The 16572-nt window shown below is 52.2% G+C and overlaps 1 protein-coding gene across 2 annotated transcripts in view; it reads right to left on the bottom strand.

The window, feature by feature from the left end:
- The window catches only part of ERFL (ETS repressor factor like), a 103204-nt gene that overhangs the window by 31821 nt on the left and 54811 nt on the right, over positions 1 to 16572 (bottom strand). The window contains exon 1 of one of the 2 annotated variants that reach the window (XM_048499388.1): positions 355 to 441. The exons of the other annotated variant lie outside the window; for it this stretch is intronic. The gene's annotated coding sequence lies outside the window, so the exon portion shown is untranslated. Of the gene's footprint in view, positions 1 to 354; positions 442 to 16572 lie in introns of those variants that run through there. 2 annotated transcript variants of the gene reach the window in all.

Raw genomic sequence — 16572 nt, 5'->3', positions numbered from 1 at the left:
GTAACACCCCGAAGTTTCCCCCTCCATAGACACCCAGTGCCTTTTCATAATCGCACCCCCTTTCCCGCTATCACAGCTTTACAGTCATTCTTCCTTCCCCCTTCTTTCCCCCATATTTCCGTCTTTGGGAATTATGGGGAACCCTAAACGGGCCCACCCCCCCCCCCCCCCCCAGCCTCCCCAAGCCCCGCCGACCCCTGCTCCTTCTCCCACCCCCTCCCTTCGGCAGCGGCCCCCTCCCCCGGCTGGCTTATTTGTTCAAGCCGAGACGCGTCTCCTTCCCCGGCCCCGCTCCCCCCCCCTCCAGCCACCCGCGGGCCGAGCGCGCGGCTGCCCGGCCTGTCAGATAATTACCGCGGCGGAGCCGGTGCCTTGGGCGACTCCGCTCGGCGCCTGGCGAGTGACACGCGGGCCGGAGAGCCGCATCATTTATGGATTTCGCCTTCCGGACACGAGAGAGAGAGAGAGAGGGAGAGAGAATTTCTTTCCTGCCTTCTTCGTATTCCCTCTTTCTTTCTTCCCTTCCTTCCCCGTCACCTTCGCGTTCCCTCCTTCTCCCTCCCCCTTCCCGGCCTCCCCGCCACTAACTTCTCAGTCGCATCATTGGAAACCTCTCTCTCTCTCTCTCTCTCTCTCTCTCTCTCTCTCTCTCTCTCTCATACACACACACACTACAGTGCCTTCAGTTCCCTTCCCCCCCTTATTTCTTTTACACCCCTCCTTTCCTGACCTCCCATCACCCGGCTCCACATTCCTTCCTTTACCCCGTTCTAAGTCTAACCCCCTCCTTCCTTCTCTTCGGACTCTCTGTCCGTTCTTCTCCCCTACTTCATGCCAGCGGCGGGAGAGGTTGGGGCCTCGGCGACGGGATTGGCTGGGAGGGGGAGAGCAAACTTCCAACCGGCCCTCGCGAAGTCCGGGCAGCAGCAGCAGCAGCAGCCGCCTCTGGGAAAGGAACCACAGTCAGGGATGGGAGCTGGGCTCCGTTTGTGTTCATCGCTTGCTGCTCCTTCCGTACATCAACGGCTACGCTACGAACAGAAGGGCAGACTCAATATAGCAAGTGCAAGGCAGGGAAAGAGGAGGAGGAATGAACGTCTCCCCCCTCCATTTCAACCAGGAAACTCGTCCCCACTCCCGCCTCCTCCAGAACACCTTCATTCACTCACTGTTCCAGCTGCGTTCCCACATAGGTACCGATTCTGCCAAGCTACCGACTGCCATCTATTTCAACCACCTCTTTCAGTATTATTACGCTTGACCAGTTATGTTATCCACTACTGTTTTTTCCCCCCAGCATCCTTCCCAAAGGCAAGGGCTCCGTCCCTTTCAACGGGTCATGAAGGGATTGGAGGAAATCCACCCCCTTCCCCAATTTCCGAATATACGAATATATTTCACACGTTTCCCTCATCAAAGACACTGAAGGGACTGGAGTCTCACGGAAAGTTTCGAAATTTGATGCAGAATCAATACGGGAGGTATGTAAACCACCCGCGAGAGACATCCTTTAATGCATACCTTTGGAAAATTGCTTAAACAGGTTGCTTGATCTGTGGGGCGGGGGGGGGGGGAACAACCCCAGAAACCAGGCGCTGGACGACGCATCAAGCCGGCATCATATTCTCAGTTCAGTGGGCCTGCACACCACAACGCTTATATCATTCCCACACACACACATGCCAGTATATTGAAGTTCTCACTGATTGCTTCCAGACATTTGGCTAGCCTAGTGCACCCCCGCCCCGCCCAGCAAAGTTGGTAATGGGGTATAGTCCAAGGGGGGAAAGAGCAGGAAATTACTGGTTTTGGATAGGTAGGTAGGTAGGTAGGTAGATAGATAGGTAGATAGGTAGATAGGTAGATAGGTAGGTAGATAGGTAGATAGGTAGGTAGATAGATAGATAGATAGATAGATAGATAGATAGATAGATAGATAGATAGATAGATAGATAGATAGAGAGAGAGAGAGAGAGAGAGAGAGATAGAGAGATAGAGAGATAGAGAGATAGATAGAGAGAGAGAGAGAGAGAGAGATAGAGAGAGAGAGAGAGAGAGAGAGAGAGAGAGAGAGAGAGAGAGAGAGAGAGAGAGAGAGAGAGAGAGAGAGAGAGAGAGAGAGATAGATATCCAGTCCCACAGACATTTAGAAACTTAAAAATGCCTTTGTCAGTGTTCAGAACCAGATACAGCTCAATTCCAATGAGTAGTGCAACATGCAGTACCAGGGACAGCTCCATTCCCATTATTAGGGCGACATTCAGCACCAGGGACAGCACCCCCATTCTTTCCCCATGACGAGGGCGGCATTCAGCACCAGGGGCAGCTCCGAACCCATTATTAGGGCGGCATTCAGCACCAGGGACAGCGCCCCCACTTCTTCCCAATGACTAGGGCGATGACTAGGGCATTCAGCACCAAGGACACCTCCGTCCCATTGCCAACGATGCCTTCGCTTTATAACCCTTTATACCAAACACATCTCTACCAAAGACCCCACCCGTATCCCTTTCTGTCCCGCAATATCCTCTAACTTTCTCTTTCCCCCCTAGCCATTCTCCCGCTGCTGGGATGCTACCGAAGCCCCCCCCCCCACCCGCCCTCCTCCTCACCCCCCCCCCCACGCTGGCTCCCAGCCTCTCGTCCTTGGTTGCAATAATTTTCCGTTTGATTTGGGAGGTAATGCATTTTTTACAAATCAAAGAGGAAGAGAGCAGATTCCCCCCGCGGGCCCCCAGGAGCCGGGGCCCAGATGAGAGGCGTAGATCATTTCCTTGTTAGTTTTGATTTCGGTTACCAAGGCTTTCAACTTCCCTCCAACCTCCTGGAGAAATGTTATAACAAGTAGCCGAGGGAATTTTCCCTTCTTCGCTTCCCCCACTCCCTCCTGCGTTCCCTCCCTCCCTCCCTCCCTCCCTCCCTTTCGCTTTCTCGCTGTCTCTCATCTCTGCATATTCCTAAAGCTAAGAGGGTGAGGGGAAGAGCACCCCTCCAACCCAAAAACGAGACAGAGAAAATGCGCCAACCGCTGAGAACCCCCTCCCCCACATCTTTCCGTACGACCCCTCCTTTACTGTCTTTCCGCACTTTCTGTTCTTACAAATCTTCCCTATGCTCTTCTTGGGAGAGTTGACTAACAACATGTTTTAGGTCGGCATTTCAAAGCGCCCAAAATCAAGACATCCACCTTGCCCACCTCTTTGCTTGCTTTGTGGGGAGGGGGAGGGAGGCTTGTATTTCCCCCCAATATATTCTTTCTTGCCTCAGCGCACATCTCTACTTGTGCCTCTGTGTGTGTGTGTGTGAGTATGTTATTCATCTTCATTTCGCCCGGAAGTCAGCCCCGCTCTGCTCTATGAGACTACTCCCTAGGAAGTGTACTGCAGGATTCACTGATCTGCAAATCTGATCTACCACAGAAACAGTCCACTTCCGACGTGCGACTTAACCAAAACTTCACACACGTGTTCATCCCCACTCTCACAATTTGCTTATGTACTCCAAGAGGGAGAAACGCATGTGCCTATATATGCGTTTATTCGCGTTGCCAATGGATTCAATACATATGCAGTGCGATCCTATGAAGAGTAAAAGTGCGTAGGATCGCCCTTTCAGTTGACTAACCAACTGTCTCTTCTGATTAAACCGAAAAGAAACTCGAACGTTACCAATCTACAATATAGGTGCGGTTTGGAGAAACTGCAGGGGGTGTCCAATAAGAAGATGCCACCAAGCAACGTGAGAAGGAAAGGAAAGGTTTCCCGCCTCTTATCCATTGAGTCAGAAATGGAGTCGCGGCAAATGTGACCTGAAACCGCAGCCCGTTTGCTCTGAGCGGTTAATCAACCCAAGCTTTAGTTGATTAATCTGCCTGTTCAACGTTGCCCTCTACCTGTGCAGAAATACCTGCATTTTTTTTTCAATTTAGAAAGCCCTGCTCCTTTTCACGACGAGGGCGACACAAACCCTTGCGCTCAAGTTGCGATACAAACTTATATCACACACACACACACAGCTTGGGAACAACACGCAGGCTTCTGCCCGCCTTTGATTTGAAATGCAAATCGCCCCTAACTTTTCAATCGGAGCATCTGAGAAGGGTGTGTTTTTTTTCCTCGTGATTTTGGAGATGGGGTGGATGGGTGGATGGATGGCATTTCGTGCATGTAGGGTTTCTCTGTTTTTAATCTTAAAGGATATGTTTGCCAACCTTCCCCCCCCCCCCCCTTTTGGAAATCGATACGGTAAATTATTCATTGTCATTAATTATCGATTTGGATATCTAGCGGCGGCGTTTGGAGGATGAAAAGGGGCTTTTCCTTCTCTTCTCATTGTTCCATAACCTCCGGCGAAAGAAGCCAGAGTCGGACGCTCCCCCCCCCCCCCACGCCCTCCCCATTCCACCCGGCCTGTTCTAAGCAGCCCCTATACGCATGTTAGGGCAAACTCCGCTCGATCAAGAGGGGATCAATGCGGAGCCATGAAACTAATAGCCAGCGAAGCCTCTTTGATCTGAAATCTCAGATCAAAACTCAAATACCTGCCTCTAACAAGACAGAGAAGAGAGGCGAGGGGAGAGCGCGGGGGGAAAGAGAGGGAGACGAGGGAACCGGCCGGCTTTAAATCCCGGGCAGATATTTAAACACACGGGTTGCAAGTTTAATAAAAGCAAAAGGTGGATGGATCGCTTGAGTTTTTAGGAGGCAGGAGGGGAAAATCCCTCAACGAGAAAGAAGCCATGCCAGGCGAATTGAAGGAAGGAAGGAAGGAAGGAAGGAAGGAAGGAAGGAAGGAAGGAAGGAGAAAGACCAACAGACATTAGAGACAGTAATCTGTAGAAGAAGAGGACAGATAGATTGATAGACAGACAGCAACGCCCGGGTATGATGCGCAGAGACCTGCAATTTATTATACCAGCCACGTTCCTAACAGTCTCTGGCAGCAGCTCTCCGGGAAAGCAAGCTAGCAATTTATTAAGCAAAGTAATTAATAATTATTCTTTTAACAGTCTAATAGGGCTTCTCCTCTCCTCGCACGTCGGCTGCCTCGTTTGATTATTTTTAATGTATTTAGAAGTTCTCCTACCAACAGTTTGGGCATCGTTTGGTTTTTTCTTCTCCCCGGGAATCAGAGCTCTGGACTGCGACCTCCCCCCCCCACACACACGCCTGTCCCCCCCACGCCGCAGTGGGGAGAAGAGGCGGCCGGCTTCCCAACCATTTTCTTCCTTCGATTCTTTTTGTCTAAATCCTGTGACTCTTTCGCTCACTACAAGCATAAAAATTTCCCACCCAGAGACAACCCCCCGCCCCGAAGGAGGTCACAAACCCCGATTCATAGATCGTGGGAGCAAACCTATACAGGCAGCGCTTCAAAAACTTATCAGTTTTCAGATTTATTGATTAACATGACAATTCTAAGGAGAATCGCTCCAGTTTAAGCCTATTGAAATGAGCGCCCTTATACCGGAGTAGCTGTCTTTAGGATTTCTCTTCTATTCCTTTTGGCTTCCTAGTGGGGACTCAGACTGGCTAACTTCATAGGCTGCAGTGCCACCGGGGCAGAGACCCGCATCTACGTTTCTTTAAGAGCCCTAGGCTCTCCGGTGTGAGTGTGTGTAGCAACATAGTACTTATATCACACTTATTTATTTCGCTCTAGAAGTACACAGGATGTACTATAGGAGCTATACAGTATGACCCACGTCTTAGATACTGGAATAGCCATAGTGAAGCTTTTTGAACGCCCACTGATATTGTCTGGGAGAGCGAAGCGCTTTTACAATCTCTCCTGCTAAAATCGATGAGATTTCGGGATGAGGGGAGATTTCGGAATGAGGGGAGTTCCAGCTGGGGAGAGCTCCGGTTGAGCTGGCTTGTGTCCACAAGAATGTCCTGTTTAGTAGCTCCACCCTACAGTTGTACGAGGTAACATGTAGCCAACATGTTACCGTGGGGAAACCTCGGCCTGTGTATTATTTACCGTGCAGACCTGGACTAAATAGTTGGCGCATCCCACCGGAGGTGTGTTCAATTTATTCTCTGGCTCAGTTGGAACGCCAAAGACCGACAGCGAAATTCTACTCCTGCTTCTAAAGATCGGTTTTTATCCGGCCGGCTTCGTGTTCTTGTGCCCGATTCGAATCACTGACGCAGAGAGGAACTGGGCCAGAGAGCGGAAATGTCCCAAGAAAGGGTCAGGTAACGAGGGATCGCGGCTGAGAAAATTCTCTAATCCTTAAATGTCAGCGCATGGTGACCCAAGGCGCTGACATTTAAGGATCTTAGGGTGGGGTGGGGGCTTAGTCAAAGTTGATCCAGGGAAGCATTCTTGTTTACCTATTAGTGTAGCCTATTTATTTAACCCAATTGGCTAATACTGTCTTCTGAGTCATGTCTGGTGTGTAACTTACTATCAAGTTACACCAGGAGTGTAGGTACCAGTAGTACAACCCTTTCTTTTATCCCTCTGTTCCTCCGAGGCCACACACAAGGCTCTCCCTTCCCCAAATTATATCCTCACGACAACCCAGTAGGGTAGGCCAGGTTGAGAACTAATCACTGCCTCTCCGGTTCTGCTATGGCTGCTGTGCAGAACAATTGTACCAGCAACATTTATACAACGCTCCGCTCCTGTGAAGCTGGCAAAGATCTGTTTGAGTGGTTGAAGATGATTGGGGGGGGGGGGAGTTCGATGAGAGAGACAGAAAGAGAAGCAGGCTGTGGGAAAGCTATTGAAGGAATATGGTTTTGGGGTTGGGGGAGAGAGAGGAAGAATCCAAATCTCCTGGCTTCCCACAAACCGAATTATTCAAGAGGGCGTTTCTACACAGGTCATAGGGTTGCACTGTTCAAAATGCCTCCCCAGTTGACCTGTAAAATGATCAAGCACTGTGGTCTACATAAGACGACGAAGGGTTTGGATTTAAACCCGGCCTTTCTCTTATGTAAGGACACCCAAGGCAACTTACCAACACCTTTCCCTTCCTCTCCTCACAGCAGACGGTGGGGCTGAGAGAGTTCTGAGAGAACTGTGACAGGCCCAAGGTCACCCAGCAGGCTTCAGGCGGAGGAGCGGGGAACCAAATCCTTTTCGCCAGGTAAGAGTCTGCCGCTCATGTGGAGGAGTGGGGAATCAAACCCAGTTCTCCAGATTAGATGTCTGAGGGGGGATATGATTGAAGTCAATAAAATTCTGCATGGGGTAGAAAATGTCGACAGAGAGAAATTTTTCTCTCTTTCTCACAATACTAGAACCAGGGGGCATTCATTGAAAATGCTGGGGGGAAGAATTAGGACTAATAAAAGGAAACATTTCTTCACACAATGCCTGATCGGTGTTTGGAATATGCTGCCACAAGAGGTGGTGATGGCCACTAACCTGGATTGCTTGAAAAGCGGCTTGGACAGATTGATGGAGGAGAAGTCGATTTTTGGCTACCAATCTGGATCCTCCTTGATCTGAGATTGCAAAAGCCTTAGCAGACCAGGTGCTCGGGAGCAGCAGCCGCAGAAGGCCGTTGCTTTCACATCCTGCATGTGAGCTCCCAAAGGCATCTGGTGGGACACTGAGAGTAGCAGAGTGCTGGACTAGATGGACTCTGGTCTGATCCAGCTGGCTCTTTCTTATGTTCTTAGATTAGAATCCACTGCTCTTCACCTCTACACCATGCCTGTGTACAGCTTGCCCTACACAGAATCCTGCTGTGTCGTTTTTTGCATGGTCTAATCATGTGTCACGTGCATACTTCTGCTTTGCTTCAGCTGTGTGTTGGTTAGTTTTACATTTCTGGCGGGTTTCCGGCTTCAGCGGTCCTCTTCCTATCGCACTGTTTATTAAATGTCCCCTCCTGTTGATTGCATTGACTCGCGCTGTCCAATCTGTCTGGAGTCCCAGTGAGAAAGGCCGACTATAAACAAGCAAACAAATAAATGCTGACATGAAGGACTTAAAGAGAGCTCTGTGCCTTCCCCTCCGTTATGTGACTTGGCTCGCTTTCTAGAGACAGCTGTATTCACATCAGCACAGGGACCAAAATCACCAGGCAGGGGAGAGGGGGGGGGGGTTAAACAAGGCAGCCCTAAGACAACCCAATCAGCGTGTTTGGCCACTCTCACCCCCGTTTATTTCAGTGCGGGTGAGGGAAAGGGTCCCCGCGAGCTGTAAATTTTGCGGGGGAGAGACTGCAAAGGAGTCTTCAGGGGGAGGAAGACAAGGTGTGAATGTGGCTGGAGTGAATGTGGAGCTCAGGTGCCCCAGGTTACCATTTGCCCCTCCCAAAGCGCAAGAGCAGCCAACCCAAATGCAACGGAATCAATCAATCAATCTATCAATCTATCTATCTATCTATCTATCTATCTATCTATCTATCTATCTATCTATCTATCTATCTATCTATCTATCTATCTATCTATCTATCTATCTATCTACCTACCTACCTACCTACCTACCTACCTACCTACCTACCTACCTACCTACCTACCTACCTACCTACCTACCTACCTACCTACCTACCTACCTATCCCACCCCCAAAGGGCTCTGGGCGGTGTACACAATACGTTAAAACTTCCAAATAAAACCTGTAACCATAACATGAAATCATAAACATAAGATACTAGAGATGTATATGCTTGTCTTCTTAGAATGGAGAGCTTGCTGTTAGGAAATGCAAGAGACCAAGAGGATCCCAGTTCGGTTAAATGAGGGGTGGGCAACCTATGGTGCTCCAGATGTTCATGGACTACAATTCCCAATTCCCATCAATTGGCCATGCTGGTAGGGGCTGATGGGAATTGTAGTCCATGAACTTCTAAAGTGTTGGAAGAGAAGGACTTTATGCTGTTACGCTGTTTCCTGCCTCATCCTACAGAGGGGGTTTTACTAGAGAGCCAGTGGCTAGACAGGGACCTAGGAATTGATATTAGACTGATACTCTCAGGGACTTCCTTCCTTCTGGCTTCTTCCTTGACCCCTCTCCATCTTTTTCCTACCATGCTCAGAGGAAGGATGGACGCTCCGTGCATCCATCCCCATCCAGCTAGATTAGGATAGCATAGTGAACCTGTTTACCTACCTTTCTATCCAGAATGGAGTTCACTAATAAATACCCTTTTTATTAGATTAGAAACTACAACTGACCCCGGCTTTCTTTTGTGTAAGCTTGCCGCATATTGGGATCCACCACACGCACACACACGAGGTAAGGCTTCTGCTGTGTTCTAGCCACCCGTGCACTCTGCTAACCAAGAAAGGAATAATCTCCAGCTACTAGGAGCTCTTATTCCCAATATAAAGCACCATAGGTTGGCTACCCCTGGGTTAAATGATCGTACTGCAACCTGCGGCTCTCCAGATGTTCGTGAACTGCAATTGGCCAGGCTGGCAGGGGCTGATGGGAATTGTAGTTCGTGAACATCTGGAGAGCCGCAGGTTGCAGACCACCACCCCCCCACACCAAACCTCAGCCTGGTTGTAGCCAGACTCGGCTTCTTCCGAAAGCTTCTCCTTGCTTTGACAACGCCAAAGCAGACGATTGAAAAAGACGCAGGTGAGCGAGGGAAAAATAGCCAGCAAATTGGACGGCGCGTTCGAAGACCTGCAAGTGTCAGTCTTTTCAGTACGACGGGCCCACCTTGACAAATTACAGTATTTCTCCCCGGTAAATATCCGAGGATAATGAAGCATATGTTTGAGAAAGGAGGGGAGGGGCTGAAACCTTCTCGCCTCCGTGTGTGGGGCTAGGAGAGAATGGGTGGGGGCGGCGGCGGGGGGAGGTTGGGCGGCGGGGGGAGAAAGCAGGTTTCTGTCTGGCCAGGTCTGAACAATGCCGCAGACACGAACGGACCCCAGTGCTGAATAGAAGAGACAGGCAAAGTGATGTGCGGTCCATCTCGCTCCCCTGTTAACACAATCTTCTACACCGAAATTAAAATTGATTTTTCCTTTTTTTTGAAAAAAAAATTCATATTTTTCCTCTGATCTTTCTAAAATAAAGAGCGAGGGTGAGGGGAGAAGGGAGGGAGGGAGGGAGGGAGAGAGAGACTGCGGATGGGGGGGGTGGACACGAAATTGTCCCTCTGTCAGTGAGGTGTGTTGAGTGGAGGTGAGGAAGAAGGGAGTTAGAGGGGGGGGGGACCCCCTTTGCAACCAAGGCGCTTTGAAAAGTTTTGCTTCTCGGATTGCTGCAGCAGCTATCTGGGACGAATTCTTAGAGAATGAGAATCCGGACCGAAATATATTGATAGAGATATCTAATAAGAAAAGATGGATGAGAAATGGAGGGTTCTACATGGTTTATAGGATAATTAAGAGTTATAGAGAAAAGTCCTAATCTGGCTTCCTCTGTAGCCTCAATTTTTAAAATGATAACATTCCCTGCGCGGTGAATATTTTTTTAACCCAGAGATCTCCCCTCTATTCACCCATCCACCCCTGCATCGTAAGAACCCCTTAACCAATTTCTTTCTTTCCCATATGGTTAACTGAACAGCGAAAGAGCTGGAAAAAAAAAAGCAGAGAAGAGCCACAGAGGCAGAACTGGGGGGGGGGGGGAAGAGAAAACGAAAAGGATGAAAAATACTGGACGTCGAATACAAATATTGAGGAAAGGTAATATCTCGTGGGTGAGGGTTAATAGGAACCAGAGACGACGCATCTAACTGAGAAAGCGGGTTGTAAAAATGACCGAGGGAGGAATTAATAAGGGAGTGGGGGGGTGGGGAAAGATAATTAAGGGGAGGGAGGAGTTAATAAAAAAGCCTATGAATTAATATCCAGAAAGAGGAGACACGTGAAATTGCTCCTGAGTGCCCGATGCTTTATTTATTATTTGTTTGTTTAAGAATTGGGGGTGGCGGGCGGGTGGCGGGGAGGAGAACCAGGAGAAACCATCGGAGTTAAACTGTTGGTAAATTTCACCCACCCAGCGGTGCTCAAACGCTCCGTCGCTCCCCGGCTGCTGTGTAGACGCGCACGCCGAGAAATCCCTTCGGGCAGACAAGTTCCCTTTGAAATCTCGCCCTTAATGAACATCTCCTGGAGCACCGGGGTGTCATAAATAAATATATACACTCTGGATCCGGGGAGAGGAGATCACACGCCCAAACACACACACACACACACACGCACACACGCACACAGAGCCTCTCAAGTTGGGGTTCCTTGAAGACTTTGCAGGGGTCCCCACAACTCAGCCACGGGTGAGAACCGCCTCTGCCGTTCGTCGCGCCTAGAGGGCGCCAGAGAGCAGCGCGGCCGCCAAGCAACTGTGCGGTGCTTCCTCGCGCCCCCTTTCCGAGGACCCTCGCTCAAGTCTGCGCGCCCCCTGTCGGCGGACATTAGCTCCTGCACCACCAGGAGCCTCGCCTTTCGCTGTCACCTGTTTGAACGGCCTTGGGCGAGCCGCTGTTTCTCTTGCCACGCGGGTGCCTGCGATGGCCTACCTGAGAAGGGTGTTGCTACATTTCATTCGGGCAACGCACGCGACGTGTTCCGAACACAACAAAACTGAGTTGCGCCCCCCCCCCTCCGCCCCTCTTGCCTCCTTTGCCGATCATCTAAGTCCCACCTCCCGTCTCACTTTCGGTCTTAACTAGCGTTGCCAACTCTGCCTTGAGAAATCCTGGATATTTAGTGGTGGAGCCAAAGGAGGGCAAAGTTGGGGGGGGGGGGGGCTCAGCGTGGACGTGACGTCACAGAGTTTGCGTTCTGATGCTGCCCTTTCCTCCAGACAGAGTCTGTGTTCTGGAGATCGGCTGTAATTCCAGTCAAACTCCAAAGGGGGGCGGGGGCGGTAATTTGCCAGCCCAGGCACCCACCTGATGCCTTGATTCCCTACATCCGTACAAACGAGTGAATCCTTCATCCGGCCGGGACTTCATCTGAGCTACAGTTCAACATGCTGAAGCTACAATAAAGAAAACACAGGCCTCTGGGTACATGCAGAGAGCAGAGTGTGACCCAGCCCGATATGGTGGTTAAGAAAGGCAGACGCTAATCTGCAGAACCAAGATTGACTCCGCACTCCTCCACATGAGCGGAGGACTCTTATCTGGTGAACTCTATTTGTTTCCCTGCTCCTCCACATGAAGCCTGCTGGGTAATCTTGGGCTGCTCACGATTCTCTCAGAACTCTCTCGGCCCCACCGACCTCACAAGGGGTCTGTTGTAAGGAGAGGGAGGAATGGTGATGGTAGGCAGGGTGCTTTGAGACAATTTAAAGTAAAGAAAAGTGGGCTAGAAACCCAAGTTCCTCCTCCTCCATACAATCTGCGACCACTCCGCGTGAGCACGGAGAGAAATAGCAGCGTTCAGGCAGATTTTTCTTTCGCGTGTTTAACTCATTTGGTTAAATGAACAATATTAATTCATAGCATTCATATTCACAGCACAGCTCGTATTTATTTGCTTCGTTTATACCCCACCTTCCTCCCCAAAGCCGCTTACAGTGTTGTGCTCAACTCCGTTTCTTTTCATCCTCACCACAACCCTGTGAGGTAGATTAGCCTAAGAGCACCCTTGGCCCAAGGTCACCCAGCAAGGTTCTGGGGCAGACTTTCGGGGCGCTCCTACACACTAATCGCGCAGAGGTCTTGCAATCTGTGGCTCTCCAGATGTTCATGAACTACAATTCCCAATTGGCCATGCTGACAGGGGCTGATGGGAATTGTAGTCCATGAACATCTGGAGAGCCGTAGGTTGCAGACCCCTGCACGGATTCTTCTCCTGCAATCTTACCTATACCGTCGCTCGCCAGTTCTGTCTCCATTTATTCCCCCCGCTCGGTTCCTTCTTTTTCCCTTCGTATTATCGTACTTATCCATCCACATCTTTCTGTCTGCCTGCGTATCCTTCCATTACCTCCGCGTCGCCAGTCCTTTCCTCACCGCCTTGCCCCCCCCCCCCCCCGGGAAAGGACAGGCCCCGCATTCCGATCCCCCCCCCGCCGCCTGGATATTGCCTAAGGAGCGATCCCACCCGAGATTCGCCCCCACCTGCCACGAAAGGTTAGTGGTCGCCACGACAAGAAAATGTAAAGACCGACCGAGACTCCCTTTTGTAAGGGGGGGGGGGCGGACGTGGTTGGCTGCGGAGCCACGAATCCTGGGTGGGGGGGAGGGCACTCCGGGTCCGAAAAGGGAGCGCCCCGGAGTCCCTTGTGCTGCCACGGGCTGCCGTCCAACCCGCAAAGCACGCCAGGTGAAAGGGCCATTTCTGTCTTTGTGTTTAATTGATGACATTGATCCCTGGGAAATTGAATGGGATGTCAGTCTCCCACTACGCGGACATAACGGGGGTGAAGCGTTTTCTGTACCATCGAAGGCTTCCCCGGCCGGAATCACTGGGGCGCTGTGGGGTTTCCGGGCTGTATGGCCGTGTTCCGGTAGCATTTTCTCCCGACGTTTCGCCTGCATCTGCGGCTGGCAGCTCTCGATCCTCTGAAGATGCCAGGCACAGATGCAGGCGAAACGTCAGGAGAAAAATGCTACTGGAACACGGCCATACCTACAGCCCGGAAACCCCACAACACCCCAACGCGCTTCCTCTCTGCTAGGCCAGGTCCGAGCGTGGATTCTCTCCCGCCCTTCGACTGGGGTATCAGCCTAACGTGAGAAGGGGTTCGTCCATCTGCAAGGTCTTGGTTTTGAGGGAAAGAAGGAGTAACCGGATCTCCGATCTAGAGCATCGGCTTCCGGATCCCAGTATCGAATCATTTCCCCGAGTGTGTGGATCCGATTGTAAAGGCCCACCTGAGGACGGCACCTTCGACTCTCCAAAACTCGTACCCCGGAAATCTTATCCGTCCCCAAGGAGATACTGGATCTGATGCTTCTCAACCATTCACACGTGGCAGCTTGATTCGTTGACAGGTCGAGCACACGCAGCTTTCGATCAGAATTGGGCCGGGGAGGGGTCCCATCAAAGAAGGGTGGGGGGAGAGATCCCAGCTGTCCTTGCGGTCGGCCGGCTATTTCTCTCGCTCCCTTTTTGGAGCACCGGAGAGGCACGTGCCGAGGGACCTGCACGTGGAAAGGCGGGGGATGAAGATCCTCATCAACGCACGCAAGGAACAATGAATCAGGAGCGGGGTTCCTCAAGAGTAAGGCCCAGAGGCGGCCCCGTGCCTTCCCCGGCTTCGTTCCCTGCGCGCAATGCAGGCCAGAGCGCACGGGGGGGAAGAGTGGGGATTGAAGCACAGAAGTTTCCCACCCCGAGCTGCCAAATCTGGGACCCGCTCCTTCTGGGCACGCCGCCTCCCCGCTCCCTTGGGGACCAATCCAGCCGTGCAGGAATCCCTTCCTCGGGCCCTGCCGAGTCGCCCTGCGCGCCCAAACTGCGCCACCGTCTCCAAAGCGCACGGGAAAGCGCTTCTCTCCCGGGTGCCCTTTCGAGCAGTAGACCTGGCGAGGCAGGCAGAAACAAAGGGAGAACCTCAGTGCTATAGGGACCAGCCCGCTCCCCGCTTGAGGATCCAGCCGGCGCGGGAGGCGACCCTCCGGCCCGCTACTTTGGCGAACTTGGGGGGGGGGGGGAAGCGCGGGTTGAATTGGTATTAACATCTAACAACCACTTTGCAAACACCCAGCGGGCCGCGAACGCCATCGATTTGCAATTAGGCCGCTCCAAGACGCGCCAGATTATGGCAAGGACGGGAAAGGGGGCCGGGGAGAAGGAAGGGGGGGGGGGCGGCAGGGGAGCGGCGGGGGGGGGCGGGGCGGAGAGAAGAGAGAAATCTTCAGTCACATCAAAGCTACCTTCCCCACACTGCTGGGAGCCCGGTCTGCGCGCGGAAGCCGGGGCGCTACAGGCGAGAGAAGCGCGGAACCAGCGAGCTGACTTCTCATATCCCTCGGTGACCCAGCTCCGGCTCTGCGACCCCCCCTTGCCCCCCATCTCTCTCTCTCTCACACACACACACAGATTTCGCCAAGACACGTCTCTCCTTTCCTCTCCCCCTCCCCTCCCTCCTCCAATCCAAGCGCCCTCCCCGAAAAGAAAGCGTTCCCCCCTCCCCAATTCTTCACAGACCCCCACCCCCCCACCACCTGCCTCCCTTCGACCGGGCGTCGTTTGGAGTTTTCCGCGCTCCCATTAGCATCCTGGCGGCCGCGGGGCTGTTTGTGCTGGTTTCCATCCCACAGGGGGAAGGAGGGGGGGGGGAGGACGGATGCGGAGGAGAGAGCTTTGGGTAAGGAGCGGGGAACGTGGCCTTAAGCTGCAGAGGGGAGGGGAGGGGAGGGGAGGGGGGTTGGAAAGAGACCGAAGTTGCAAAACAAATAAGACAGGAAACGCGCGAGGCAGCCGGGGGACTGAGAGAGAGAGAGAGAGGGGGAGGGAGAGAGAGGGAGGGAGGGAGGGAGGGAGGGAAAGAATCTACCTGTCTCCGGTTTGGAACACCGGGGAATTCATAAAGACTGATGTGTTATCCAAGAATCCTGCGGTGACCGAGAGCAGCCGCGCGCGGACCTTCCCCGACCCAATCCCGCTCAGCCTGTCATCTCGGAAGACCCATTCACACGTACAGTCAGCCCCCCTGGGCGACCCGGAGCCGAAGAACCAAGCGCCGAGCGATCTGCGCCCTCCCGCCCTGGACGCACCTTCAAGACTCCCAAGAAGATTAAGAAGAGAGAGAGAAAAGAATCGCCTCCCCAACTTTGTCCCGTATTCCTCTCTCGTGGGCAGCAAGCAGAGCCTCCCCCCACCTTCCCTTCCACCTTCGGCGACTGCCCCTCCCCGTTCAGCCGGGCCGCTTAAACCATTGTGGCGCTTGAGAATCCAAACGGCACCGTTCGCACGGGGGTCGGGTCGCCACAGTCCTGGGGGTTACCTGTAACAAACCTGTACGCGTGACAAGGCCGCGTCACTTGGCATTTTCACATCCCGCTTTTAAAAACAGAACCTTTTTGGAATGGGTTTTTTTCAAAGTGACGCCTGAAAAAGGGCCTCCTTTGAACCTGGGTTCTCCAAACCGAGGTCCGCAGCTTCAGCGGAGCAGCGACAATCGCGAGGTGTCTTAGGCAGAGATCCCTCTTGCTCGCGAGGAAGCGCAGCCGTTTTCCAGACAGCTCTCATTGGGGAGGAAATGGGTTCCGAGACTGAAGCACCCCATCATCCTAGGCCAGGGGTGGCCAACCTATGGTGCTCCAGATATCCATGGGCTACAATTCCCATCCGCCCCTGCCAGCATGGGGCTGATGGGAATTGTAGTCCACGAACATTTGGAGCACCATAGGTTGGCCACCCCTATCCTAGGCGATCCATACACCGCTGTACACATCATAGCTACACAATGGCCACTGTTTACAACTGAATTTTCTCACATGCTCAAGACGATCCAATGGCAAAGGATGGCTGTAGCACAGTGAGAGCCCACTAATAACCTATGGATGCACCTTACACTTTTTTCTACGCCAGCAGTGGTGTAGTGGTTAAGAGCAGATGCATTCTAATCTGGAGGAACTGGGTTTGATTCCCAGCTCTGCCACTTGAGCTGTGGAAGCTTACCTGGGGAATTCAGATTAGCCTGTGCACTCCAACACACGCCAGCTGGGTGACCTTGGGCTAGTCACAGT

Source organism: Sphaerodactylus townsendi, linkage group LG06 (genome assembly GCF_021028975.2).
Source record: "Sphaerodactylus townsendi isolate TG3544 linkage group LG06, MPM_Stown_v2.3, whole genome shotgun sequence".
Lineage (NCBI taxonomy): Eukaryota > Metazoa > Chordata > Lepidosauria > Squamata > Sphaerodactylidae > Sphaerodactylus > Sphaerodactylus townsendi.
Note: the sequence above shows the minus strand (reverse complement) of the source record. Positions and strands in the feature narration are given on the sequence as shown.